Raw genomic sequence first — 27,520 nt, 5'->3', positions numbered from 1 at the left:
TCGTCTCCCGCTCTTAACGGATTCTGGCAGGGGTTAAATATCTCCATATAGCCCCCGGAGGCTATATGTGAGGTATTTTTAGCCAAAAAAGGTTTTCATTTGCCTCCCAGGGCGCCCCCCTCCCAGCGCCCTGCACCCTCAGTGACTGCCGTGTGAAGTGTGCTGAGAGGAAAATGGCGCACAGCTGCAGTGCTGTGCGCTACCTTAAGAAGACTGAGGAGTCTTCTGCCGCCGATTCTGGACCTCTTCTCGTTTCAGCATCTGCAAGGGGGCCGGCGGCGAGGCTCCGGTGACCATCCAGGCTGTACCTGTGATCGTCCCTCTGGAGCTAATGTCCAGTAGCCAAGAAGCCAATCCATCCTGCACGCAGGTGAGTTCACTTCTTCTCCCCTAAGTCCCTCGTTGCAGTGATCCTGTTGCCAGCAGGACTCACTGTAAAATAAAAAACCTAAGCTAAACTTTTCTAAGCAGCTCTTTAGGAGAGCCACCTAGATTGCACCCTTCTCGGCCGGGCACAAAAATCTAACTGAGGCTTGGAGGAGGGTCATAGGGGGAGGAGCCAGTGCACACCACCTGATCCTAAAGCTTTACTTTTTGTGCCCTGTCTCCTGCGGAGCCGCTATTCCCCATGGTCCTTTCAGGAACCCCAGCATCCACTAGGACGATAGAGAAAAACACATTTATATGAAGCATAAGATATAGATAAGCAGAGGAGGAAAGTAAGTACCCACTGTTCAGAAATAGGAAGGATGGAGAAAATATACATCACTCTATCACATCTTACAATCAATTAATCAGAGAGTTGAGCCGGAACCGCCATATCTGTAGCAAGACGGGAGGTATTCCATCTATCCCATTTATTAAGATAATGAGGCAGGGTCCCTAAAGACCTATGGCCCTCATTCCGAGTTGTTCGCTCGTAAGAATTTTTCGCAACGGAGCGATTAGTCGCAAACTGCGCATGCGCAACGTTCGCAGTGTGTCTGCGCCAAGTAAATTTGCAAAAGAGTTTGGTATTTTACTCACGGCCTAACGAAGAAATTTCATCGTTCTGGTGATCGGAGTGTGATTGACAGGAAGTGGGTGTTTATGGGCGGAAACTGGCCGTTTTATGGGTGTGTGCGAAAAAACGCTTGCGTTTCTGGGAAAAACGCGGGAGTGTCTGGGTGAACGCTGGGTGTGGTTGTGACATCAAACCAGGAACGAAACTGACTGAACTGATCGCAGTGGCAGAGTAAGTCTCGAGCTACTCAGAAACTGCAAAGAAATTTCTATTTGCAATTCTGCTATGCTAAGATTCACTCCCAGTAGGCGGCGGCTTAGCGTGTGCAATGCTGCTAAAAGCAGCTAACAACTCGGAATGAGGGCCAATGTGTAAACCGCTCATGCCCACATACCTCGATAACCAAGGCCTTCCAGTTGTACAGGTTAGGAGAGGAAGCTGCAAACCAGTTCCGTGCTATAATCACTTTTGCCAAGGTGGCCAGACATAAAACATATTTATAAAGTGCCGGGGAGTAAATACACAGTTTAGGAGAGAAGGTGGGTAACGATGGTTCAGTGAGTACTACTGTATGTCCGCCCATACTGTCTCCCAAAAAGCATACACATAGTAACATAGTAATTGAGGTTGAATAGAGGCAAAATGCCCATTGTGTTCAATCTGTATTCAGTTGAGTTGGTTATAATGTACCTGCTCAAGTAATGTTTTATGACTAGCTAACAACTATAATCATGCTACACCTGGATTAACAACGTCAACATTTTAAATGTTATAACCTTGGATATCATTTTCAATCAGAAATTTATCCAATCCTTTTTTAAATGCATTTACAGAGTCCGCCATTACCACCTTCCCTGGCAGGGAATTCCAAATCCTTATTGCCCTAACAGTGAAGAATCCTTTCCTCCATTGCGTACGGAATTTTCTCTCCTCCAGCCTCAGCGAGTCCCCACGTGTCCTAGACAGTGTTCTTTTAATAAATAATTCCTCTGATAACTCTTTGTAATGCCCCTTTACATATTTGAAGATATTAATAATGTCTCCTCTTAGACGTCTCTTTTCCAGTATATACATATTCAACCTAGTAAGCCTTTCCTCGTAATCCAGTCCCTCTAGCCCTTTAATCAATTTAGTAGCTCGCCTTTGAACCCTTTCGAGTTCACCAATATCTTTTTTATACCGTGGTGCCCAAAACTGAACACAATATTCCAGGTACGGACGTACACAGAAGGACATAAGACATACACAGTAGAACATAACCACAATAAGTGCCAGAAGGAAGCTTCAGGGGCACCACAGCATGGACAATTAGCATCAGACCTCAATCCCGCCTTGCATAGAGAAACTGGGGTTTATATGACCTATGAAGGATATAAAAAAAGATCTGTTGGTACTTGATACATGGGGTAGTGTATTTGATAGAGCCCAGCACTTGAAGCCATTGGTCATCCTCAACTGGACCAATGTCCAGTTCCCACTTAAGTTTAAGCGGGTCAAAAAGATTTGGGCAAATGAGATTTATGGTAGACTTACCTTGTTAAATTTCTCTGCGAGGTACACTGGATTCCACAGGGAATAACATCGAGGTGTAGAGTTGGATCTTGATCCGAAGCACCAACAAGCTAAAGCTTTGACTGTTCCCAGGATGCACTGGACCGCCTCCTCTACAACCCCGCCTCCAGGCACTGGAGCACAGTTTTGTTAACCAGTCCAATGCAGTAGCAGCTCAGAGAGACGGTAGATGTTAGTCACATAGAACCACATTCTCACGACAGGAGAAGGAACTAGCGGCTAATGCCATACAAACCCAAAGAAGCTAAGTTCGTCAGGGTGGGCGCACTGTGGAATCCAGTGTACCTCGCAGAAAGAGATTTAACAATGGTAAGTCTACCATAAATCTCCTTTTCTGCAGCGGGGTACACTGGTATTCCACAGGGAATAACATCGGGGATGTCCTAAAGCAGTTCCTCATGGGAGGGGACGCACTGTAGTGGGCACAAGAACCTGGCGTTCAAAGGAAGCATCCTGGGAGGTGGAAGTATCAAAGGCATAGAACCTGATGAACGTGTTCACTGAGGACCACGTAGCCGCCTTGCACAATTGTACTGCGGACGCGCCACGACATGCCGCCCAAGAAGGTCCAACCGACCGAGTAGAATGGACCTTGATAGCAGCAGGAGCTGGGAGCCCATCCTGCGCATAAGCTTGTGCAATCACCATTCTAATCCATCTGGCCAAGGTTTGCTTATTCGCAGGCCAGCCACGTTTGTGAAAACCGAAAAGTGCAAAAAGGAAATCTGACCTCCTGATAGAGGCAGTCCTTTCTACATAAATACGGAGAGCCCGTACCATGTCCAAAGATCTTTCTTTGGAGGACAAACCAGAAGAGATGAAGGCTGGAACCACAATCTCCTGGTTAAGGTGAAAAGATGATACGACCTTAGGTAAATAACCAGGGCGACTCTGAAGAACTGCCCAGTCATGGTGAAAAATCAGAAAGGGTGGACAACAGGACAAAACACCTAAGTCCAACACCCTTCTAGCAGAGGCAATAGCCAACAGAAACACGACCTTAAGCGTAAGGCATTTAAGGTCCACAGACTCAAGAGGTTCAAATGGAGACTCTTGCAGGGCATTTAAGATGACAGACAGATCCCATAGAGCCACAGGAGGGACATAGGGAGGCTGAATCCTTAGAACACCCTGAGTGAAAGTATGAACAGGAAGAGACGCAATTTTTCTCTGAAACCACACCAACAAGGCAGATATATAAACCTTGAGGAAGGCCAGTCGAAGGCCCAAGTCTAGGCCTTGTTGTAGAAAAGCCAAAAGTCTGGAAGTTTTGAAAGTATATGCATCATAATTCTTAGCAGCACACCATGTGAAGTAAGAATTCCAGACCTTGTAATAAATCCGCGCTGAAGCTGGTTTAAGGGCTTTCAACATAGTTTGAATGACTGCCTCAGAGAATCCTTTTGCTCTCAGGAGTGATGCTTCAAGAGCCACGCCATCAAAGCCAGTCTGGCCAGGTCCGTGTAGAAACTAGGGCCCTGAACGAGGAGGTCTGGGCATTGAGGAAGTAGAAGAGGATGCTTTATCGAGAGACCCTGCAGGTCTGAGAACCAATGCTGTCTGGGCCACGCTGTAGCGATTAGAAGTAGTATTCTTCCTTCTTGCTTGAACTTCCGTATTACCCTGGGCAGGAGTGACACTGGAGGGAACACGTATGGCAGCCGAAAGTTCCTTGGAATTGCCAGTGCATCCACGAACGCTGCTTGAGGATCCCTTGTCCTTGTTCCGAAGACCGGAACCTTGTGATTGTGTCAAGACGCCAGCAGGTCTACATCTGATAGGCCCCACTTGTCCACTAGGAGTTCAAAGACTTCTGGTAGAAGGCTCCACTCTCTGGCATGCACGTCCTGACAACTGAGGAAGTCCGCTTCCCAGTTGAGGACTCCCGGAATGAACACTGCCGATATAGCTGGCAGATGGTGTTCCGCCCGTTGGAGGATTTTTAACACTTCCATCATTGCCATGCGGCTTCGAGTGCCGCCTTGATGATTTATGTATGCCACCGTGGTGGCGTTGTCTGATTGTACTTGAACAGGCCTATTCTGTACCAGAGGCAGGGCCAGTGTCAACGCATTGAAAACTGCCCGCAATTCCAGAATGTTTATCAGGAGGAGAAATTCCTCCCTTGTCCACAGACCCTGGAGAGTGTGTTGCTCCAACACCGCGCCCCAACCTCGCAGACTGGCGTCCGTTGTCAGGAGGACCCAGTTGGAGATCCAGAAGGGATGGCCCCTGCTCAACTGTTGGTCCTGTAGCCACCAGCTCAGTGATAGACCAACCTCCGGAGTCAAGGAGATCATTTGAGATCTGATCCGGTTAGGCAGGCCATCCCACTTGGAAAGGATTAACCTCTGCAGAGGGCGGGAAAGAAATTGAGCGTACTCTACACTCTCTGGCGAGAGAGGAAATATCTGATCCTGTCCTGAAGTTTCAGGACCTTCTCTGGAGACGAGAACAATCATTGGTTGTGTGTGTCCAACAATGCCTCCAGGTGCACCATGCTCTGAGCAGGGACCAGCGAGGACTTCTTCCAGTTGATGAGCAACCCGTGTGCTTGTAGGAATTGGACCGTCAGTTCCAGATGACTGAGGAGAACCTCTGGGAGTTCGCCAGGATCATCAAGTTGTCCAGATACTGCATGATCCTGGCACCTTGACGGTGGAGAAGAGCCGTCATGACTGCCATGACCTTGGTGAAGATCCGAGGAGCCATGGTCAGTCTGAAAGGCAGAGCCTGGAATTGATAATGTAGGTTGCCAATAGCAAACCACAGATATTGCTGATGCGACATGGCAATAGGAATGTGCAGGTAAACATCCTGTATGTCCAGGGATACCATATAGTCCTTGGGTTCCATGGCCAGTATAACAGAACGCACAGTTTCCATACGGAATTTGGATACCCTCACAAATTTGTTCAAAGATTTGAGGTTGAGTATAGGCCGGGAGGACCCATTCTGTTTCGTTACTAGAAACAGGGTCGAATAGAAGCCCCTGCCTCTTTGAGACAGAGGTACCGGCACAATCACTCCAGTATCTAGGAGAGATTGTACAACCAAGTGTAAAGTCTGTGCTTTCAGCGGATCCGAAGGGATAATCATCGAGCAGAACTGGTGAGGGAGATTGTGTACCCGTGAGAGACAACTTCCCACACCCAGGCATCTGAAGTGGTTTTTAACCAGGCCTGGGCGAACTGCAGAAGTCGGCGAACTGCAGAAGTCGGCCTCCAACCCTGGGGTCCCCCAGAGGGAGGCTCGCCCTCATCATGGCGCAGGCTTGTCCTGTTTGGAAGTAGGCTGACGGGTGGACCAAGATTGCTTAGACTTGGGCTTCGTGGTTTTGGAAGTACAAGCCTGTCTCGGGTACGCTTTACCTGGGGTCGAAAGGAATGACCTGTGCTCCCTGCCCTGGTGGATATAGTGGGGTCCCTGTACAGCCACAGTGTCCACGCCAGCAGCGTGGTCGGTCTCCTGGCACCGCGACCGGATCATGATTTACCGGCGGGTCCCACCTAGGGGACCCTCTTACCTCCTCCCTGTCATGCAGCCACGCGTTCCAGGAGAGCAGCAGCGGTAGTGTGCCTAGAAACCGGTGCTGAGGGAGGTGATGGAGCCGCAGCACAGCATGTCAGAATGACATAAAAGTGCTGCGGCCCTAGTAGTCTTCTTAAAAAGCTCTTTTCAGGGCTGCCTAGCGCAGCCCCCTGTTAGTGACCTGCACTGCAGGCACCAACTTACAAACTGAGCTCCAGTGCCTGTAGACGGGGCTATAGAGAAGGCGGTGCAGTGCATCCTGGGAACAGTCAAAGCTTTAGCTTGTTGGTGCCTCGGATCAAGATCCAACTCTACACCCCGATGTTATTCCCTGTGGAATACTAGTGTACCCTGCTGCAGAAATGTGTATTGAGGTTGGCATATACAGTAGTTATCTGATGTCTCGTACCCAGTGCCAATACCAGCTGCTTTACTGCAGAACTGGAAATGGACAGGAGCGAGACTCCAAACTGTGCCTGTACCGCATGGTGGAGTTGTAGGTAGCGGTAAAAAAACCTATTGGATATGTCAAACTCCTCTCGCAGCTGCGTAAAAGATTCAAAAATACCATTAATGAATAATTGAGAAATTGTTGTTAGGCCCAACCCAATCCATATATTGTCCTGTGAGAGATGAACCAGTTCCCCATACTGTGTGTTGAACCGGAGTGGCATATCAGTATCCGTACCAGTCAATCACTACTTGTGTGGTGACAAACTCTGTCACTACACAAGTAGTGATTGACGTAATACAGGAGGAAAACCAGCAGCAGAGGAAGTAGAAAGAAGAAATTGGACAGGGGAGAAGTGGGACCCCACACACTCAGCAACGAATCTCTCAAACGTGGGAGCATCCCTTTTCAGTATCCATTTAGACAAATGTACCAGCTGAGCAGCCAGGTAATAAACACACAGATTAGGAAAACCCAATTTTAGCATTAACCAGAGCACTCATGGCAACCCTAGGTGTTTTATTACCCCAAACAAATGAAGAGAGAACACTATCAATACCAGTGAAAACCGTTTTAAGGATATAAACGGGATTATTGCAAAAAATAGAGGTTTAGAGGTATTTTGGTTGCATTACCGTTTTGATAAGATTGATGCGACCTGTGACAGTGAGGGGAAGCTTCTTCCATATGTGGACGCGATGCTTCAGGTCCCCTGTGACCTGGTCTATAATTTGTTGTACAAAAGTGGTAACATTAGGAGTAACCCAGACACCAAGATACCGGAAGCGAAGGGTCCTCTGTAATGAGCATACAATAGGCAGTGGGTCAGGGACAACACCAGATATGGGAAGAATGTGTGATTTATTGCAATTGATAGTCAGGCTGGAATAGAAGCCAAAGGTGTTAACAATACTGAGAAGGGAGGTCAGTGAAGTGTCCGCATCATTAAGAAACAGGAGCATGTCATCAGCATATATGAGGCGACAAAATCCTCATGTCCATCAATAGTAATGCCCTTAACATTAGGGGGGGGGGAGTCCCGAATAAAGCTAGCCAGAGGCTCAATAGCCAGGGCAAATAGAGCTGGAGATAACGGGCAGCCTTGCCTAGTACCACGATACAGAGCAAAGGGGGACGTTACATAGCCATTAACAGATATTTGAGCCATAGAGGAGGAGTAAAGCAATTGTAACCAGCTTATGAATTTAGGGCCAAAAGCAAATTTTCTAAGGACTTTCCATAAGTAATCCCATTCAACGGAGTCGAAGGCCTTGGCAGCATCCAAGCAAACCACCACGTCCCCCGACTCCGAGTGTACACCCCTTTGTAAATGGCAAAAGAGCCGTCTCAGGTTTTGGAGAATAGATTTGCCCGGCATAAACCCTGTCTGATTCTCATGGATGATGGATGTTATGACACTATTGAGGCAAATAGCCAATAATTTAGCCAAGTCTGACTGTAAATAAAGGGCATGCTGAGAAAAAAGTAATTTACGCTTGGACTTATCAAGTAAATGATCAGACAAGACCTTCCTCACCAAATTCCACTTACAATGATCACTGAGGGTCTTGGTAGAAAGATAGGTAGAATCACATTGAGAACAAGCAAGTTCAAGCCTCAATTCCTCCTCTCTACTAGATTTTTTAACAGTAGCAATGCGTTGTATGAAGGTACCCCGTAACAAAGCCTTAAAAGTATCATGCTTAAGTGACGGATCTAAACAAGTGGCATTATGAGATTCAAAGTCATTCCATTCTTGGACCAAGGCATCAGGATCACCCATCAAGGTCAACCAAAAGGGATTTAACTTCCACATTTTGACTCCCTGTTTAGGTATAGTATCCAGAACCACTAACAATGGTGAGTGGTCCGAAATCCACCTATGTAAATATTGGAGATCGATTACACTAGGGATTAGTTCAGGGGAAACCAAGGCCAAATCTAATCTCGAAAATGTATGGCAACTGGCTGAGTGACAAGAGTATTGCAACTGCAGGGGATATCTGAACCTCCAAATATATATAAGCTCAGGTTCAGTAAGTAACTTTGCAAATAGCGTAGGGGAAAGAGACAAAGAGGGTACGCAGAGGCGGAACTACCGCCAGTGCAACCAGTGCGTTGCACTGGGGCCCGACACTGTCCAGGGGCCCAAAGCATGTAATGAGTCAAACTGACTCATTACATGCCGCTGTGTGCTGCGGGCAACCGCTGCCCGCAGCACTCAGCCGTCCGGAGAGGAGAGGAGCGCAGGGGACACGGGGGGAAGGAGGAGGAGGGAGGTGGAGGAGGGAGCCGCAGCAGCGCTTTGTTACTGGTGGAGGCGCTGCTGCTGTCCCTCTGCTTCACTGTAGGATGTCTTCCGCCACTATGAAGCGCATCTCAGCATTCACAGCTGCAGAGAACAGCCTGCGGTGAAGGACTGGGATAGCAGCAGCAGCGCCTCCACCAATAACAGCGCTGCTGCGGCTCCCTCCTCCACCTCCTTCCTCCCCCTTCTCTCCTGCCCAGGATCTCTGGAGAAGCTGCACCGAGGAGCCTGAGCCAGCGGAGAGAGTAAGTATAATTTCTCTTACGTCCTAGAGGATGCTGGGGACTCCAAAAGGACCAAGGGGTATAGACGGGATCCGCAGGAGCTTGGGCACACTAAAAAAACTTTTACTGGGTGTGAACTGGCTCCTCCCTCTATGCCCCTCCCCCAGACCTCAGTTAGACTTTGTGCCCAGGAGTGACTGGACACACACTAGGGGAGCTCTACTGAGTTTCTCTAGAAAGACTTTTGTTAGGTTTTTTATTTTCAGGGAGACCTGCTGGCTACAGGCTCCCTGCATCGTGGGAGTGAGGGGAGAGAAGTCAGACCTACTTCTTCTTAGTTAAGGGCTCCGCTTCTTAGGCTACTGGACACCATTAGCTCCAGAGGGTTCGATCACTTGGTTCGCCTAGCTGCTTGTTCCCGGAGCCGCGCCGTCACTACCCTCACAGAAGCCAAAAGAAAGAAGCCGGGTGAGTATTAGAAGAACCGAAGACTTCAGACGGCAGAAGACTTCAGTAACGGAGGTACAGCGCAGCGGTAGCGCTGCGCTCCATGCTCCCACACACATCACCAGCAGCACTTACAGTGTGCAGGGCGCTGGGGGGAGTGCCCTGGGCAGCAGTTACTGAGGTCATTAGGACTGGCTAAAGGCATATTCGGTGCCCGGGCACCGTATATAATATCCCCGCCAGTATAAAGATTTCAAATTTGAGCGGGACTGAAGCGCGCCGGGAAGGGGTGGGGCTTAGCCGCACAGCTCACCAGCGCCATTTTCTTCTCTCCACAGCCACTGCAGAGACGCTGGCCCGGTCCTCCAAGCTCCTCACAAGTAAAAGGGAGCAAAACGGGGGTGGAGGGGGACACAGATAATTTGGTGCTTTTCTTATTATTTACAGCGCTACTGACATATATTATAGTTGTGTGGTATATGGGCGCTGGGGTGTGAGCTGGCATACTCCCTCTGTGTTCTCTCTCCAGGCTTCCCTGTAGGCTGTCCTCTTTATTTGGCCAGTATGAGTGTGGGGGTGTCGGTACTACGTGTCGGCATGTCTGAGGATGAGTGTTCCTCCCTGGACACTTAATGCTAATGTAGCTTTATTGTCTAAGAGGCTTGATAAATCTGATTTTCAGACACAAACATGGAGAAAGTCCATGGAGGATGCTTTGGCTCAAGTACAGACCCCCTCAGGGTCACAAAAGCGTTCATTTACCCAGATGGTAGATACAGATGCAGACACGGACTCAGATTCTGATGTCGATTTTAATGAAGCTACTTTACAACCAAGGGTAGTTAAGAGTATTCAGTACATGATTGTGGCTATTAAAGATGTTTTACATATTTCTGACGAACCTGCTGTTCAGGACACAAGGATTTGCCTATTTAAGGAGAAAAAACCTGAGGTGAAGTTTCCCCCCTCTCATGAAATGAATGCTCTTTGTAAAAAAGCTTGGGAGTCGCCGGACAAGAGGTGGCAGATTCCCAAGAGAATTTTTATGGCGTATCCTTTCCCCTCTGATGACAGGGAAAAATGGGAGTCGTCTCCAAATGTCGACAAGGCTCTATCCCGTTTGTCCAAGAAGGTGGCGCTTCCGTCCCCTGACACGGCTGCTCTCAAGGATCCGGCGGATCGCAAGATGGAGACGTCTTTGAAGGCCATTTTGGTTAATACTGGTGCATTGCTCAGACCTGCTGTGGCGTCGGTATGGGTGAGTAGTGCAATGGCTAAATGGGCTGATAATTTAGCTTCTGATATGGATACCCTTGATAAGGATAATATTCTTTTGACTCTTGGTTATATCAAGGAAGCTGCAGATTACCTAAAGGATGCAGCGAGAGATGTGGGCCTCTTGGGATCAAGAGCCAATGCCATGGCGGTCTCGACCAGGAGGGCGCTGTGGATCCATCAATGGAATGCTGATGCCGACTCCAAGAAAAATATGGAAGCTCTCCCCTTCAAAGGCAGTGTCTTGTTTGGTGACGGCCTTGCTGACCTGGTGTCTACCGCTACTGCGGGTAAGTAATCTTTTCTTCCTTATGTTCCCACTCAACAGAAAAAGGGGCCCCATCAGCAGATGCAGTCCTTTCGCCCTAATAAATACAAACGAGGTAAGGGCTCGTTCTTCCTCGCTTCAAAGGGTAGAGGAAGGGGAAAGAAGTCGCCTGCAGTGTCAGGCACTCAGGAACAAAAGTCCTCCCCCGCCTCTACCAAGTCCACCACATGACGCTGGGGCTCCCTTGCGGGAGTCCGTGCCGGTGGGGGGGCCGTCTCCGAATCTTCAGTCAAGTCTGGTTTCAATTAGCCCTGGATCCTTGGGTCTTAGACATAGTGTCCCAAGGGTACAAGCTGGAGTTTCAGGAGATGCCCCCCCCCCCCCCCCCCCCGCTTTTTCAGATCGGCCTTGCCAGTTTCTCTTCCAGAAAGGGAAGTGGTAAAGACTGCGATACAAAAGTTGTGTCAACAGAGGGTCATTGTCCCCGTTTCCCCGTCCCAATGGGGGGATGGGTTCTATTCGAGCCTCTTTGTAGTACCGAAGCCGGACGGTTCGGTCAGACCGATTCTGAACCTCAAATCCCTCAATCCATACTTGAAAACTTTCAAGTTCAAGATGGAATCTCTTCGAGCTGTGATCTCCAGCCTAGAAGGGGGGGATTTTATGGCGTCAGTCGACATAAAGGATGCCTACTTACACGTCCCGATAGATCCTCCGCATCAGGCCTTCCTGAGATTTGCGGTGCAGGATTGTCATTACCAATTTCAGATGTTGTCGTTTTGGCTCTCCACGGCCCCGAGGGTTTTCACCAAGGTTATGGCAGAAATGATGGTTCTCCTTCGCAAGCAAGGGGTCACAATTATCCCATACTTGGACGATCTCCTGATAAAGTCGAGGTCCAAGGAACAGTTGTTAAGAAATTTGGATCTCTCCCTGTCGGTTCTGCGACATCACGGTTGGATTCTAAATTTGCCAAAGTCTCAGTTGATCCAGGCCACTCGGCTGCCCTTTCTGGGCATGATCCTGGACACGGAGCTACAGAGAGTGTTTCTTCCGGAGGACAAAGCTCTGAAAATCCAGACCATGGTCAGTGAGCTTCTGGGGCCGACAAGTGTGTCGATTCATCAATGCACTCGGGTTCTAGGGAAGATGGTTGCGGCTTACGAAGCCATTCCGTTTGGCAGGTTTCATGCCCGGGTGTTTCAGTGGGATCTACTGAACAAATGGTCCGGGTCTCACCTGCACATGCACCGGAAAATAAGTCTATCTTCCAGGGCCAGGATTTCTCTCCTGTGGTGGCTGCAAGGCTCTCACCTTCTAGAGGGACGCAGATTCGGAATCCAGGACTGGGTCCTGCTGACAACAGATGCAAGTCTCCGAGGCTGGGACGCAGTCACGCAAGGAAGAAATTTCCAGGGAAAATGGCCTCCTCTTAACTTGGAAAAACTGTGCACGAGATTTCTGGACATCCACAGCAAAATCCGGATAAACTGCAATAATTTGGTTGTCAAATTTTAAGGGGCCCTGAGTGCGAGCCAGCCGTAGGACCGTGTCACGGTCTTTGTAGTGGAGAAAGTAAGCTATGAAAGTTCATTAAGGTGCACCCAGAAGAGGAGGCCTAGCGGATAGACGATGTGCCCTTTCCACGGAAAATTGAAGACTAAAGTCATCACGTTGGAATAATTGAAGGAGTCACTGTTTCAGGAATTTTTCGAGGTCAGAGCCCTCCGCCCTTTCTGGGAGGCCAACAAAGCGGACATTATTACGGCGAAGTCTACCTTCAATATTGGATAATTTAGCTTTGACAACTGACAACTGAGTGGTTAACTCAGCGACCGTATCTTTAAGAGGGTTAGTCAAAACCTCCAGATCGGAGATACAATGTTCCGTCTCCCGCACCCTTTCACGAACCTTCTGCATATCATGCCGAATCAGGGTGATGTCAACCTGTACCTGACCAATTTTGTCCGTAACTCTTTGCTCAGATGCCGATATGGTGAGCAGGATCTGCTGTGTCGACTGAGATGCGTTGTCTGGTTGAAGGGGGCCTCCCGAGGGTGAAGGAGGTGATAGAGGACTAGCACCCTGTGAGGGTTGCGAAGAGGACTGCGAGCCCCTAGCAAATTTTTCAAGTTTAGAGGTTGCTGCAGCAGCACAACCACCCAGCACCATAATGCACCCCAAATGTAGGACCAACGGTCTGGCACAAGTAGTAAATATAAATGAATGTAGCTTGCAACACACAATAGGGTATTCAATTATTTGCAAATTCGCTGCAATTTTTTGCCCGAAAATTTTTCGCAGCAAACGGGCGAAAATAGCCGCGAAAACGGCTTTTTGCGGGTATGCGCGCTCCCGTTTTTTGACCTATTTCATTCCAAACGGGTTTCACGTGAAAATTGTTGCAGTGAAAAAGTGTAGGTGAAAATGGGGAAATCAGCCTGTACCCCCAAAAATGCTAAACTAACATAGTAAAACAGAAGAGAAGTGTATTAGAGATCACATTAGAGAGTTTTTGGGGACTTAAATTGTGTGAAATGGCTGTTATATGCATATTTTTAAAAATGCAAAAAAAATAGAAAGCAAGTTTTTTTGTGCAAAATAAATGCTCTCATTAAATTTGGGTACATGAAAATGGGTATAAGTATATATTTGGGTCATTTTAGGGTACTTTAAAAAAAAAAGTGGAAACAGACCGATTACTCCCACCTGCAAGACTAAACACACCTGTCCCACTCATAAAGCACCCCAATACACCTGTCCCATACCTTGAACCCCAATTTCCATCACTTTGTACTTTTTCACCCCAAAAATAACATGTCATTATTGGCCAATTAAAAATAATTAAAAACTTCAATGTGCCTAATTAGTCATTAAGAGGGGTGTCCCAGGAGTTCTGTACCATATCCAAACATTTTTACCTTAAAATAGTGACTTTTCCCAACTTTTTCACCTGCTCAGAGTAGGTGAAGTGAAATTAGTGAAAAAATTATCACCGATAAATTTTCCCGGAAAAATGGAATAGGCTGTAATTGCATTTCGCGGGAAAAGTCAGTTTTTTCGCGTGAAAAATCCGTTATCGCTGCTAATTGAATATCCCCCTTAGTCTGTAAGAACTGAGGAAGGAGAGTCCAAAATCAGCTGTCCCAGGGTGATCAGGAGGAAACAAAATGCAGCATGAGATGTGTCCCCACAGGCAGAGTATAAGAATTGCATTCTCTTACCAGTGGTTGAGGAGTTTCTGGGGAGCAGGGTTCCCCACAAACCGAGCAGTGCTGTGAATGGCAGTAGAATCAGTACATGAGAGGAGTTGGGGCCATCGATCAGGGACAGGCACATGAGCCAGATGATTCCCTGCAGGCTTATAGCACCGTCAGCAGCAGACACCATACACGTGCGCCCAGTCCGCCGGCCATGGGAGCCAAGGTAGCAGCGCTCTGCAGGAGTCCGGTGCAAGCTGTAGCGGCAGAGAGAGCTGATCCGCAGGCACAGGGAGCTCCAGGACAGTGAGAGTCCAGTGGCTGCGTCCGGCACTCAATATGGCCAGGGCCGGATTAAGGGCCACATGGACCTGGAACTGAACATTTTAAAGGGCCACTACTGAGGAGAAGAAGAAGCACTGTGACGAGTGCTGTGTGGATGTGGCCAGAGTCATGTGGGCATGTACACCCTATACAGTATGTGCCCCAATGTCTTCCTAAATACATAAACATAATAACATTTGATAATTCTGTGAGAAAACTAAAAAAAAAAAAAAAAAATTCTAATACTTGAATGATTTATGATTGTTTGGCCGCTGCCAGCATGATGGGCCTATTTTTATGTGGAGGCCTGGAGCTGTAGCTCCATCCGCTCCATTGTTAATCTGGCCCTGAATATGGCGCTGCACTTCCGGGAAGACGGACCCAGAGAGATGGGGTGGTGGAGGCCACGAGGCAGAGAGGAGCAGTTCAGACTGGAGTCCCGGGCAAACAAGCAGCTCAGGAGAAGCACCACCGTTTAGGAAGTAGGTAAGGTTGGCAAACAGGTGTCCATCAGCGGGTGGATAAGGATTTATAAAGGATTCCAGACGGAGCTCACTCACCTAGCTCCCTTTCACATGCTCGGCCAAGCCACGCCCCCATGATAATGTATCTTTAATTATTATACACAATCAGGGGCGTCAGAACGTTTTTAGGTTGGGGGGGGCAAGATATAATCTCATTTTGGCGCCCCTAAATTGCTGAATCGCTAAAGGCCAGATCCACATAAAATAAGAATTTACTTACCGATAATTCTATTTCTCGGAGTCCGTAGTGGATGCTGGGGTTCCTGAAAGGACCATGGGGAATAGCGGCTCCGCAGGAGACAGGGCACAAAAAGTAAAGCTTTTCCAGATCAGGTGGTGTGCACTGGCTCCTCCCCCTATGACCCTCCTCCAGACTCCAGTTAGGTACTGTGCCCGGACGAGCGTACACAATAAGGGAGGATTTTGAATCCCGGGTAAGACTCATACCAGCCACACCAATCACACCGTACAACTTGTGATCTAAACCGAGTTAACAGTATGATAACAAAAGGAGCCTCTGAAAGACGGCTTCCTACAACAATAACCCGATTTTTGTAACAATAACTATGTACAAGTATTGCAGAATAATCCGCACTTGGGATGGGCGCCCAGCATCCACTACGGACTCCGAGAAATAGAATTATCGGTAAGTAAATTCTTATTTTCTCTATCGTCCTAGTGGATGCTGGGGTTCCTGAAAGGACCATGGGGATTATACCAAAGCTCCCAAACGGGCGGGAGAGTGCGGGTGACTCTGCAGCACCGAATGAGAGAACTCCAGGTCCTCTTTTGCCAGGGTATCAAATTTGTAAAATTTTACAAACGTGTTCTCCCCCGACCACGTAGCTGCTCGGCAGAGTTGTAATGCCGAGACCCCTCGGGCAGCCGCCCAAGATGAGCCCACCTTCCTTGTGGAATGGGCATTTACATATTTTTTGGCTGTGGCAAGCCTGCCACAGAATGTGCAAGCTGAATTGTACTACAAATCCAACGAGCAATAGTCTGCTTAGAAGCAGGAGCACCCAGCTTGTTGGGTGCATACAGGATAAACAGCAAGTCAGATTTCCTGACTCCAGCCGACCTGGAAACTATATTTTCAGGGCCCTGACAACATCCAGCAACTTGGAGTCCTCCAAGTCCCCAGTAGCCGCAGGCACCACAATAAGCTGGTTCAGGTGAAACGCTGACACCACCTTAGGGAGAAACTGGGGACGAGTCCACAGCTTTGCTCTGTCCGAATGGACAATCAGATATGGCTTTGTGAGATAAAGCCGCCAATTCTGACACTCGCCTGGCCGAGGCCAGGACCAACAGCATGGTCACTTTCCATGTGAGATATATCAAATCCACAGATTTGAGTTGTTTAAAACAATGTGATTTTAGGAATCCCAAACTACGTTGAGATCGCCCAGTGCCACTGGAGACATCAAAAAGGGGTTGTATATGCAGTACTCCCTTAACAACTTCTGGACTTCAGGAACTGAAGCCAATTTCTTTCTGGAAGAAAATCGACCGGTCGAAATTTGAACCTTAATGGACCCCAATTTGAGACCCATATACACTCCTGCTTGCAGGAAATGTAGGAATTAACCTAGTTGAAATTCTTCCGTGGAGCCTTCCTGGCCTCACACCATGGAACATATTTTCACCTAAGCGGTGATAATGTTGTGCGGTCACCTCCTTCCTGGCTCTGACCAGGGTAGGGATGACCTCTTCCGGAATGCCTTTTTCCCTTAGGATCCGGCGTTCACCCGCCCTGGCGTCAACGCAGCTGCGGTAAGTCATGGAACAGACATGATTCTTGCTGAATCAAGATCCTTTCTAGTATCTCTTGAAGTTCCGGGTACCAAGTTCTTCTTGGCCCAAACCGGAACCACGAGTATAGTTCTTACTCCTCTCCTTCCTATCATTCTCCATACACTGGGTATGAAAGGCAGAGGAGGGAACACATACACCGACTGGTACACCCACGGTGTTACCAGAGCGTCCCAGCTATTGCCTGAGGGTCTCTAGACCTGGCGCTTCATGTGGGACGCCATCATAACCACCTTTGGTCTTTCCCAACGGTTTACAAACATGTGGAAACTTCCAGATGAAGTTCCCACTTTTCCGGGTGGAATTCATTTATGCTGAGGAAATCTTCCTAGTTGTCCACTCCCGGAATGAACACTGCTGACAGTGTTATCACATGATCTTTCGCCCAGCGAAGAATCCTTGCTGTCATTGTCCTCCTGCTTCTTGTGCCGCCCCGTCTGTTTACGTGGGCGACTGCCATGATGATGTCCTACTGGATCAGCACCGGTTGACTTTGAAGCAGAGGTCTTCCTAGGCTCAGAGCATCGTAAATTGCCCTAGCTCCAGTATATTCATGTGGAGAGAAATCTCCAGACTTGACCACACTTCCTTGGAAATTTCTTCCTTGTGTGACTGTTTCCCAGCCTCTCAGGCTGGCATCCGTGGTCACCAGAACACAGTCCTGAATGCTGAATGTGCTGCCCTCTAGAAGATGAGCACTCTGCAGCCCCCACAGAAGAGACACCCTTGTCCTTGGAGACAGGGTTATCCGCTGATGCATCTGAAGATGCGATCCGGACCATTCGTCCAGCAAATCCCCCTGAAAAGTTTTTGCGTGAGATCTGCCGAATGGAATCGCTTCGTAAGAAGCCACCATTTTTCCCAGGACTCCTGTGCATTGATGCACTGATACTTGGCCTGGATTTAGGAGGTTTCTGACTAGGTCGGATAACTCCCTGGCTTTCCCCTCCAGGAGAAATACCTCTTTCTGGACTATGCCCAGAATCATTCCTAGGAACAGCAGACGTATCATCGGAAAACAGCTGCGATTTTTGGAATATTTAGAATCCACTCGTGCTGTCGTAGAACTACTTTAGATAGTTCTTTTCCGACCTCCAACTGTTCTCTGGAAACTTGTCCCTTTCAGGATATCGTCCAAGTAAGGGATAATTTAGATGCCTTTCTTCTTTTAAGAATCATCTTTTCGGCCATTACCTTGGTAAAGGCCCGGGGTGCCGTGGATAATTCAACGGCAGCGTCTGAAACTGATATTGACAGTTCTGTATCACGAACCAGAGGTACCCTTGTTGAGAAGGGCAAATTTGGACATGGAGGTAATCCTTGATGTCCAGGGACACCATATAGTCCCCTTTTTTCCGGTTCTCTATCACTGCTCTGAGTGACTCCATCTTGATTTGAACCTTTTTATGTAAGTGTTCAAAGATTTCAGATTTAGATTATGTCTCACCAAGCCGTCTGGCTTCAGTACCACAATATAGTGTGGAGGACTAATACCCTTTTCCTTGTTGTAGGAGGGGTACTTTGATTATCACCTGCTGGAAATACAGCTTGTGAATTTTTTCCCAATACTGCCTCCTTGTCGGAGGGAGCCGTTGGTAAAGCAGGCTTCAGGAACCTGCGAGGAAAAAATGTCTCGACTCTCCAATCTGTACCCCTGGGATAATACTTGTATGATCTAGGGGTCAACTTGCGAGTGATCCCACTGCGCGCTGAGACTCTTGAGACTACCCCCCCACTGGTGGAGGGCTTCTTTTCCTGGGAAGGGGCTGCCTGCTGCAGTCTACTTCCCTTTCCTCTATGTCTGGGCAGATATGACTGGCCTTTTGCCCGCTTGCCCACATGGGAACGGAAGGATTGAGGCTGAAAAGACAGTGTCTTTTTCTGCTGAGATGTAACTTGGGGTAAAAAGGTTGGATTTCCCAGCTGTGGCCGTGGCCCCCAGGTCCGACGGACCGACCCCAAATAACTCCTTCCCTTAATACGGCAATACTTCCATGTGCCGTATGGGATCTGTATCACCTGACCACTGTCGTGTCCATGACATCTTCTGGGAGATATGGACAACGCACTTATCTTGATGCCAGAGTGCAAATATCCCTCTGTGCATCTCGCATACATATATATAGAATGCATCCTATTAAATGCTCTATATCAATAAAATATTTTTAGTCAGGGAATTCGACCAAGCCAACCCAGCACTGCATCTCCAGGCTGATGGCGATCGCTGGTCGCAGTATAGCCACCGTCTGTGTGTATATACTTTTTAGGATATTTTTCCAGCTGCCTATCAGCTGGCTCCTTGAGGGCGGCCGTATTTGGAGACGGTAACGCCACTTGATAAGCGTGTGAGCGCCTTATCCACCCTAAGGGGTGTTTCCCAACGCGCCCTAACTTCTGGCGGGAAAGGGTATAACGCCAATATTTGCTATCGGGGTAAACCCACGCATCGTCACACACTTCATTTTATTTTATCTGATTCAGGAAAAACTACAGGTAGTTTTTTTTCACTTCCACATAATACCCTTTTTTGTGGTACTTGTAGTATCAGAAATATGTAACAGCTCCTTCATTGCCCTTAACGTGTGGCCCTAATGAGGAATACGTTTGTTTATTCACCGTCGACACTGGATTCAGTGTCCGTGTCTGTGTCTGTGTCGACCGACTGAGGTAAATGGGCGTTTTTTATAAAAAAACCCTGACGGTGTTTCTGAGACGCCTGGACCGTTACTAATTGTTTGTCGGCCGTCTCATGTCGTCAACCGACCTTGCAGCGTGTTGACATTCTCACGTAATTCCCTAAATAAGCCATCCATTCCGGTGTCGACTCCCTAGAGAGTGACATCACCATTACAGGCAATTTCTCCGCCTCCTCCAGCATCGTCCTCATACATGTCGACACACACGTACCGACACACAGCACACACACCTGGAATGCTCTGACAGAGGACAGGACCCCACTAGCCCTTTGGAGAGACAGAGGGAGAGTTTGCCAGCACACACCAAAAAACGCTATAATTACATAGGGACAACCTTATATAAGTGTTTCTCCCTAATAGCATCTTTATATATATATTTATATCGCCAATTTGTGCCCCCCCTCTCTGTTTAAACCCTGTTTCTGTAGTGCAGTGCAGGGGAGAGCCTGGGAGCCTTCTCTCCAGCCTTTCTGTGAGAGAAAAAATGGCGCTGTGTGCTGAGGAGATAGGCCCCGCCCCTTTTACGGCGGGCTCGTCTCCCGCTCTTTAGTGAAGTTTGGCAGGGGTTAAATATCTCCATATAGCCTCTGGGGGCTATATGTGAGGTATTTTTAGCCAGTATATAGGTTTACATTTGCCTCCCAGGGCGCCCCCCCCCCAGCGCCCTGCACCCTCAGTGACAGCGTGTGAAGTGTGCTGAGAGGAAAATGGCGCACAGCTGCAGTGCTGTGCGCTACCTTTAGAAGACTGTCAGAGTCTTCAGCCGCCGATTCTGGACCTCTTCTAACTTCAGCATCTGCAAGGGGGCCGGCGGCGCGGCTCCGGTGACCATCCAGGCTGTACCTGTGATCGTCCCTCTGGAGCTAATGTCCAGTAGCCAAGAAGCCAATCCATCCTGCACGCAGGTGAGTTCACTTCTTCTCCCCTCAGTCCCTCGTTGCAGTGATCCTGTTGCCAGCAGGACTCACTGTAAAATAAAAAACCTAAGCTAAACTTTCTCTAAGCAGCTCTTTAGGAGAGCCACCTAGATTGCACCCTTCTCGGCCGGGCACAAAAATCTAACTGGAGTCTGGAGGAGGGTCATAGGGGGAGGAGCCAGTGCACACCACCTGATCTGGAAAAGCTTTACTTTTTGTGCCCTGTCTCCTGCGGAGCCGCTATTCCCCATGGTCCTTTCAGGAACCCCAGCATCCACTAGGACGATAGAGAAAATACATTGAGAAGGCCAGATCCACACTAAATTCCCACACCCAGAAAAGCATACAATTTTTTGGCTGCCTCATGTACAGATGTAACCACGCTCATCATCACGACATGGATGGCGTGGCTAGTATTCCCGCATCTATGGCATGCACGCCATAGACTTCAATGGTGCAATCACCAGCTGTGACTAGTGGCAGCACGGCGTACGCTGCAGCTTGCCGCGATGCATATGCCCATGCATATGTATCGTGGCAACATCTGTAATTAGAGACCAGAATGTCTGATTGTATGATGTCACTTCAGCTCTCCCATGTCCCTCTAGTTTCCCACCATGTGCCCCATGTAGCAGGGAGAGTAGATCAAACATTAGCAGTGACCAGTGCAGTGCTGGCGCTGAGGTGACTGATTGTAGTGGCCGTGGGAGTTACAGGGAGGATGAGGGTAGGGATGCTGAGGGGGAGTTACAGGGAGGGTGAGGGCAGGGATGTTGAGGTGGAGTTACAGGGAGGGTGAGGGCAGGGATGTTGAGGTGGAGTTACAGGGAGGGTGAGGGCAGGGATGCTGAGGGGGACTTACAGGGAGGGTGAGGGCAGGGATGCTGACAGGGAGCTAGATGGAGTGTGAGGAGCACTGAGGGGGGAATTACAGGGAGGGTGAGGGAAGGGGCACTGGGGGGGGGGGGGGGGGAGTTACAGGTAGGGTGAGGGTGAGGCCAGGAACGCTGACAGGGGAGTTAGAGGGAGGGAAAAATTGGTGGTTGCTCCCAGCGCACTACCCAACAGGAATAAAATATAGTACTCAGTTTTGGTAAATTCAAAGAGGTTTATTACTTGACAAATATTACTTAAAAACAGCTGTGATGATATAGCATGTGCCCGTTCTACTGGAATGGCCATGGGGGGCTATGGAAGTGATATATGAATGGGTGGTTCCTGTATAAGTATATAGGGAATAGGAATTATAGTGTACAATCCTAGTACCGGTACACTTCACAAACAAACATATATTGTCAGAGACAAAGACAGAACACAAACATATACAAACAACCTACGTGAATGGCAGTGTGAAGCGCTATGCTGCGTCTTACTCTCATCTGCCGTAGTAATAGGTAAAGCTTTACTGAACCGCTTAGGTGATGTCCCTAGATTACCCAATGTGTGGGATTAGCCCATGTATAAACTGCGTCCTTAATTAGGCAAAAGTCCCGTGTGGCAATTGGTATGATGTGTGGGTATATTACTCGTATAGCTGCTCCGTATACAGTGAGGTGGGGATGAATTCCTTACCTCCTCCGTGGTGCGTGGTGCGTTCCGAATGCCCGGATGTCCCTTGATGGTGATCGTCCTTCTCTGGGGGAAATGGTGATGTCTGCCGGCAGACTTCCTCACAGCACGCCGTGAACGTCTAGCGGAACGTCTGACCTGATCGCACGCTGCAACTTTTTGCTGCCCGTGCGATCAAGTAGACACCGCCTATGAGGGAGTGGATTTTTGTATACAAGGCTGCGATCGCTTGAGCAGCCCTGCTATGCAAGAAAAGTTTTGTGCAGAACTAAACTAGGGTAAGACTTACTTACCCTGTGCGATCACTTCAGCGTTGCAGGTTCCGGAATTGACGTCAGACATCCGCCTTCCAAACGCCTCGACACACCTGCGTTCAGATCTCCACGTCCCGAAAACGGTGAGTTGATGGATCCGCCTTCCTCCTGTCAATCTTCTTGTGGTCACCGCTGCAACAGCTTTCTTTGTTGGAGGCGTCGCTGCGCAGTTCCGAACCGATCGCACGGCTGCGAAGAAGCTCAATGTGCGATTGGGACGGAATGACCGCCATCGTCTGTAAGTTCATAGGATATTGCTAATATAAAGAGATCCTTAAATGTCCATAAAATGAGTTTCGCAATTCATAAGGTGAATTCCCGTTTCCACAAGTTTCCACAACAGGAAAAGAAAGACCAGCAGTGCAGATAACTAAAAGGTAATTGGACAAATTTAATGTACATAGCACTCACATTTCATCTATTATACACAAGCATGTAAAAAACACCCGACTGGCGATGGTTCATCTCAGAACCCAACTGGACCTGATGGTAATCGGTAGGAAAAGAAAGTGCCCGGACACTCCAGCAACCCAAACGTGGTATCCAAGCTCAGGATAGTATAACTCAGTTAGTCAGTGTTAGAAGCCACTCACGAAAAAGTTTTAACCAAGGTTAAAATCAGGCGCAAATTGGGATAATGTGCTAATTTAGCTGCTGCTATAAGAACAGGATTAGTCAGTCCTGTAAATATGTGAACAAAAAAAGAAGTAGAGGATAGCAGCGCTTCAATGAAGAATTTGATACAAATATGTATGGGAAATTTTCTAACAGAGCTAACGAAGATGAATGGATTGAGGGTAAAAAAAGCTACTCAGGCTTAATGCGTTTCAAACCTTGCGGTTCTTCCTCAGAAGCGTCTGGTGGCTAGTGACATTGATCGAGGTTTTATACCTTTTCTAATGAGGAGCAGGTGCTCACGCTTAAAACATTATAAAGTGTTAAGCAATGCAGAATGTCCGATCGCCTCTGGTGTCTGAATGTGCTTTGCGTTCCAGCATGCATTCCACCTATGTGCGTATAACCGGAAGTCAAGTCTTTACATTGGTATGATAAGGAACCTGGAAAGACTTAACTTCCGGTTATGCGCACATAGGTGGAACGCACGCTGGAACACAAAGCACATTCAGACACTGGAGCCAATTACCTTGAGATATCTGCAATGCTGGTCTTTCTTTCTCTTATGAGAATCACTATATGTTGTGGAAATGTGAATTCACCTTATGAATTGCAGAACATAAGAGATTGAAGGATCTCTCTATGGGGGTCATTCCGAGTTGATCGCTCGCTAGCTGTTTTTAGCAGCCGTGCAAACGCATACTCGCTGCCCACGGGGGAGTGTATTTTCGCTATGCAAGTGTGCGATCGCATGTGCAGCCGAGCGCAGCAAAAACATTTTATGCAGTTTCTGAGTAGGTCTGAACTTACTCAGCTGCTGCGATCACTTCAACCTGTCTGGTGCCGGAATTGACGTCAGACACCCGCCCGGCAAACGCCTGTACACGGCTGCTTTTAACAACCACTCCCAGAAAACGGTCATTTGCCACCCACAAACGCCCTCTTCCTGTCAATCTCCTTGCAATCGGCTGTGCGAATGGATTCTTCGTTAAATCCATCGCTCAGCAACGATCCGCTTTGTACCCGTACAAAGCACCTATTCATTGCGGTGCATACGCATGTGCAGTAGTGACCTGAACGCTGCGCTGCGATCAGGTCGGAATGACCCCCTATATTGGCAACATCCTATGAACTTACAGACAATATGAGGAAATTACAACATATTTACAAGGGTGATTACATGTTTTTTCTATGCATTTTAATAAGTGAGAACGTGTGGTAAGAGATGATTGCGCTATTTTCTATTACTCCTTTTTTTCTATTGGTTAATTGTTGTTGGAACCAAGGTGAAGGTTCCGTGGAATAGAAAGATGCTGCATTAGATTTCTGTTACATATGCGCAGTGACCCAGTTTCTTTTGTTCATTAGCAATCCGTAATATGACCACCCTCCCTCCCCAGCACGCATTAATATGATACTACCCCCCTCCCCAGCACACATTAACACTACCCCCCTCCCCAGCACACATTAATATGACACTACCCCTTCCCCAACACGCATTAATATGACACTACCCCCTCCCAAACACAAATTTATATGACACTACCCCCCCCTCCCTTGCACACATTAATATGACACTACCCCCCTCCCCAGCATGCATTAATATCACACTACCCCGCTTCCCAGCACACATTATTATGACACCCCCTCCCCTCCCCAGCACACATTATTATGACACCCCCTCCCCAGCACACATTATTATGATACCCCCCCTTCCCAGCACACATCAATATGACACCTCCTTTCCCAGCATGCATTAATATGACACTACCCCCCCAGCACGCATTATTAAAACACCCCCCCACTCCCCAGCACACATTATTATGACACCCCCCCCTCCCCAGCACACATTATTATGACACCCCCTTTCCCCAGCACACATTATTATGACACCCCCCTCCCCAGCACACATTATTATGACACCCCTTTCCCCAGCATACATTATTATGACACCCCCTTTCCCCAGCGCACATTATTATGACACCCCCTTTCCCCAGCACACATTATTATGACACCCCCCTCCCCAGCACACATTATTATGACACCCCTTTCCCCAGCATACATTATTATGACACCCCCTTTCCCCAGCGCACATTATTATGACACCCCCTTTCCCCAGCACACATTATTATGACACCCCCCTCCCCAGCACACATTATTATGACACCCCCTTTCCCCAGCACACATTATTATGACACCCTCCTCCCCAGCACACATTATTATGACACCCCTTTCCCCAGCACACATTATTATGACACCCCCTTTCCCCAGCACACATTATTATGACCCCCCTCCCCAGCACACATTATTATGACACCCCCTTTCCCCAGCACACATTATTATGACACCCCCCTCCCCAGCACACATTATTATGACACCCCCTTTCCCCAGCACACATTATTATGACACCCCCTTTCCCCAGCACACATTATTATGACACCCCCTTTCCCCAGCACACATTATTATGACCCCCCTCCCCAGCACACATTATTATGACACCCCCTTTCCCCAGCACACATTATTATGACACCCCCCTCCCCAGCACACATTATTATGACACCCCCTTTCCCCAGCACACATTATTATGACACCCCCTTTCCCCAGCACACATTATTATGACACCCCCTTTCCCCAGCACACATTATTATGACCCCCCTCCCCAGCACACATTATTATGACACCACCTTTCCCCAGCACACATTATTATGACCCCCCCTTTCCCCAGCACACATTATTATGACCCCCCTCCCCAGCACACATTATTATGACACCCCCTTTCCCCAGCACACATTATTATGACACCCCCTTTCCCCAGCACACATTATTATGACACCCCCCTCCCCAGCACACATTATTATGACACCCCCCTCCCCAGCACACATTATTATGACACCCCCTTTCCCCAGCACACATTATTATGACACCCCCTTTCCCCAGCACACATTATTATGACCCCCCTCCCCAGCACACATTATTATGACCCCCCTCCCCTCAGCACACAATATGACACCCCTCCCCCAGCACACATTATAACACCCCTCCCCCCAGCACACATTATTATGACACCCCCCTCCCCCCAACACACATTAATGTGATAGTTTCTCTCCTCCCCCCTCTCCCCTTAATTATATGAGGCAGCACTACAGTACCTGAGCCTCTGCAGAGTCTTCGTCCCTCTGTGTGGCTGGCTGCTCCTCTTCCTGTCGCTGCTGGCTCCTCCAGTCAGTGCACAGTCAGGTGTACATCACATGACTTCCTGTCTGTGCATTGCTGTCCCATACGTGAAGGAGGGGTGAGTGATGCTGAAGATGCTGTGTCTTCAGTGGGGAGGGAGGACTGGAGGGGCGACACTGCTGCCTGTTTTGACTAGTGCAGCGGGGAGGAGCGTGGGGGGAGACCATAGTGTGAAGAGCTTCTGCTCATGCTGCCTGTCAGTGTGACAGGCGGAGCTCCGGCAGCAACACTGCACAGTGCATATCAGCAAGGTAGCAGAGCAGGGAGAGCGCCTCCCTGCTTTGCAGACCTTGCGGGGCGGGTAGCGCTGGGACTGATTAGACGTTCACTGCACGGAGCGGAGGATGTAATGTGCGGTCTTTCACCTGACCGCACATCGCTCCTCCGCTCCTCCTGTAAATGATCGGCGCCTTTCTATGTTTGGGGGGGGCGAGCTGCCCCCTTGCCCCCCCAGTTCCGACGCCTCTGTACACAATCTAAAAGCTAAAAATGATTTTGCAACAACATGATAGTCATACTCCATATACAGTATAATGTGCCTAAGTCAGGGATAAAACTAGGTTTTATGACACCCGGGGCAAGGTAGTAATCTGGCAGCCTCCCACCCCACACACAAACGTTTCAAAAATAAAAAAATGAAACTATGCAACACAATAGAGCCCCTTACATATAATACACAACACAGTAGTAATGTCCTTTATAACAAATTATGCCATACAGTAGTATCCCTTCTACATGTTATGCCACACAGTGCTAATGCACCTTATACACAGCAGCGGATCTTGCCACGGGCAAGCAGGACTTTTGCCCGGGGCACCGCCTTCCGGAGGGCGCCGCACCAGGGCAAGATCCGCTGCTGCTGTGCCCCCCACTGCCCGCTGTGTCCCGCTGCTGCTGGAGAGGACCTTTACTGTGCGGTGCACGATGACGTCATTGCGCACCGCACAGCAAAGATACTCTCCACGAATGGAACTAGACGCTACGCGTCTAGTTTCCCTTTGTGGAGAAGACCTTTGCTGTGTGGTGCGCGATGACGTCATCGCGAGCGCACATCATTTCAGCGGCGCTACTATTATACAGGGGGCGTAACTGACCATGCCCCCTTATGAAGCCACGCCCCCTATTGCCGCCCGGTGCGCAAAAAGCCCCTGAACCGGCCCTGCTTATACACATAATGCCACACAGTAATAGTGCCCTTAGGCATACCTTTCACCTTGCGATCTGCACTAACTT

General features: G+C 48.6%; 1 protein-coding gene across 2 annotated transcripts in view; it reads right to left on the bottom strand.

Annotated features, from left to right (window-relative positions):
- The window catches only part of LOC134909710 (uncharacterized), a 59,356-nt gene extending 32,746 nt beyond the window's left edge, over nt 1-26,610 (bottom strand). For both annotated transcript variants that reach the window (XM_063916900.1, XM_063916901.1), the window contains exon 1: nt 26,203-26,610. The gene's annotated coding sequence lies outside the window, so the exon portion shown is untranslated. The remainder of the gene's footprint in view (nt 1-26,202) is intronic.
- Between the last annotated feature and the right edge of the window lie 910 nt (nt 26,611-27,520).

The sequence above is a fragment of the Pseudophryne corroboree genome, chromosome 4 (genome assembly GCF_028390025.1).
Source record: "Pseudophryne corroboree isolate aPseCor3 chromosome 4, aPseCor3.hap2, whole genome shotgun sequence".
NCBI lineage: Eukaryota > Metazoa > Chordata > Amphibia > Anura > Myobatrachidae > Pseudophryne > Pseudophryne corroboree.
The sequence above is the reverse complement of the archived record's forward strand: the minus strand, read 5'-3'. Positions and strand labels throughout refer to the sequence as shown.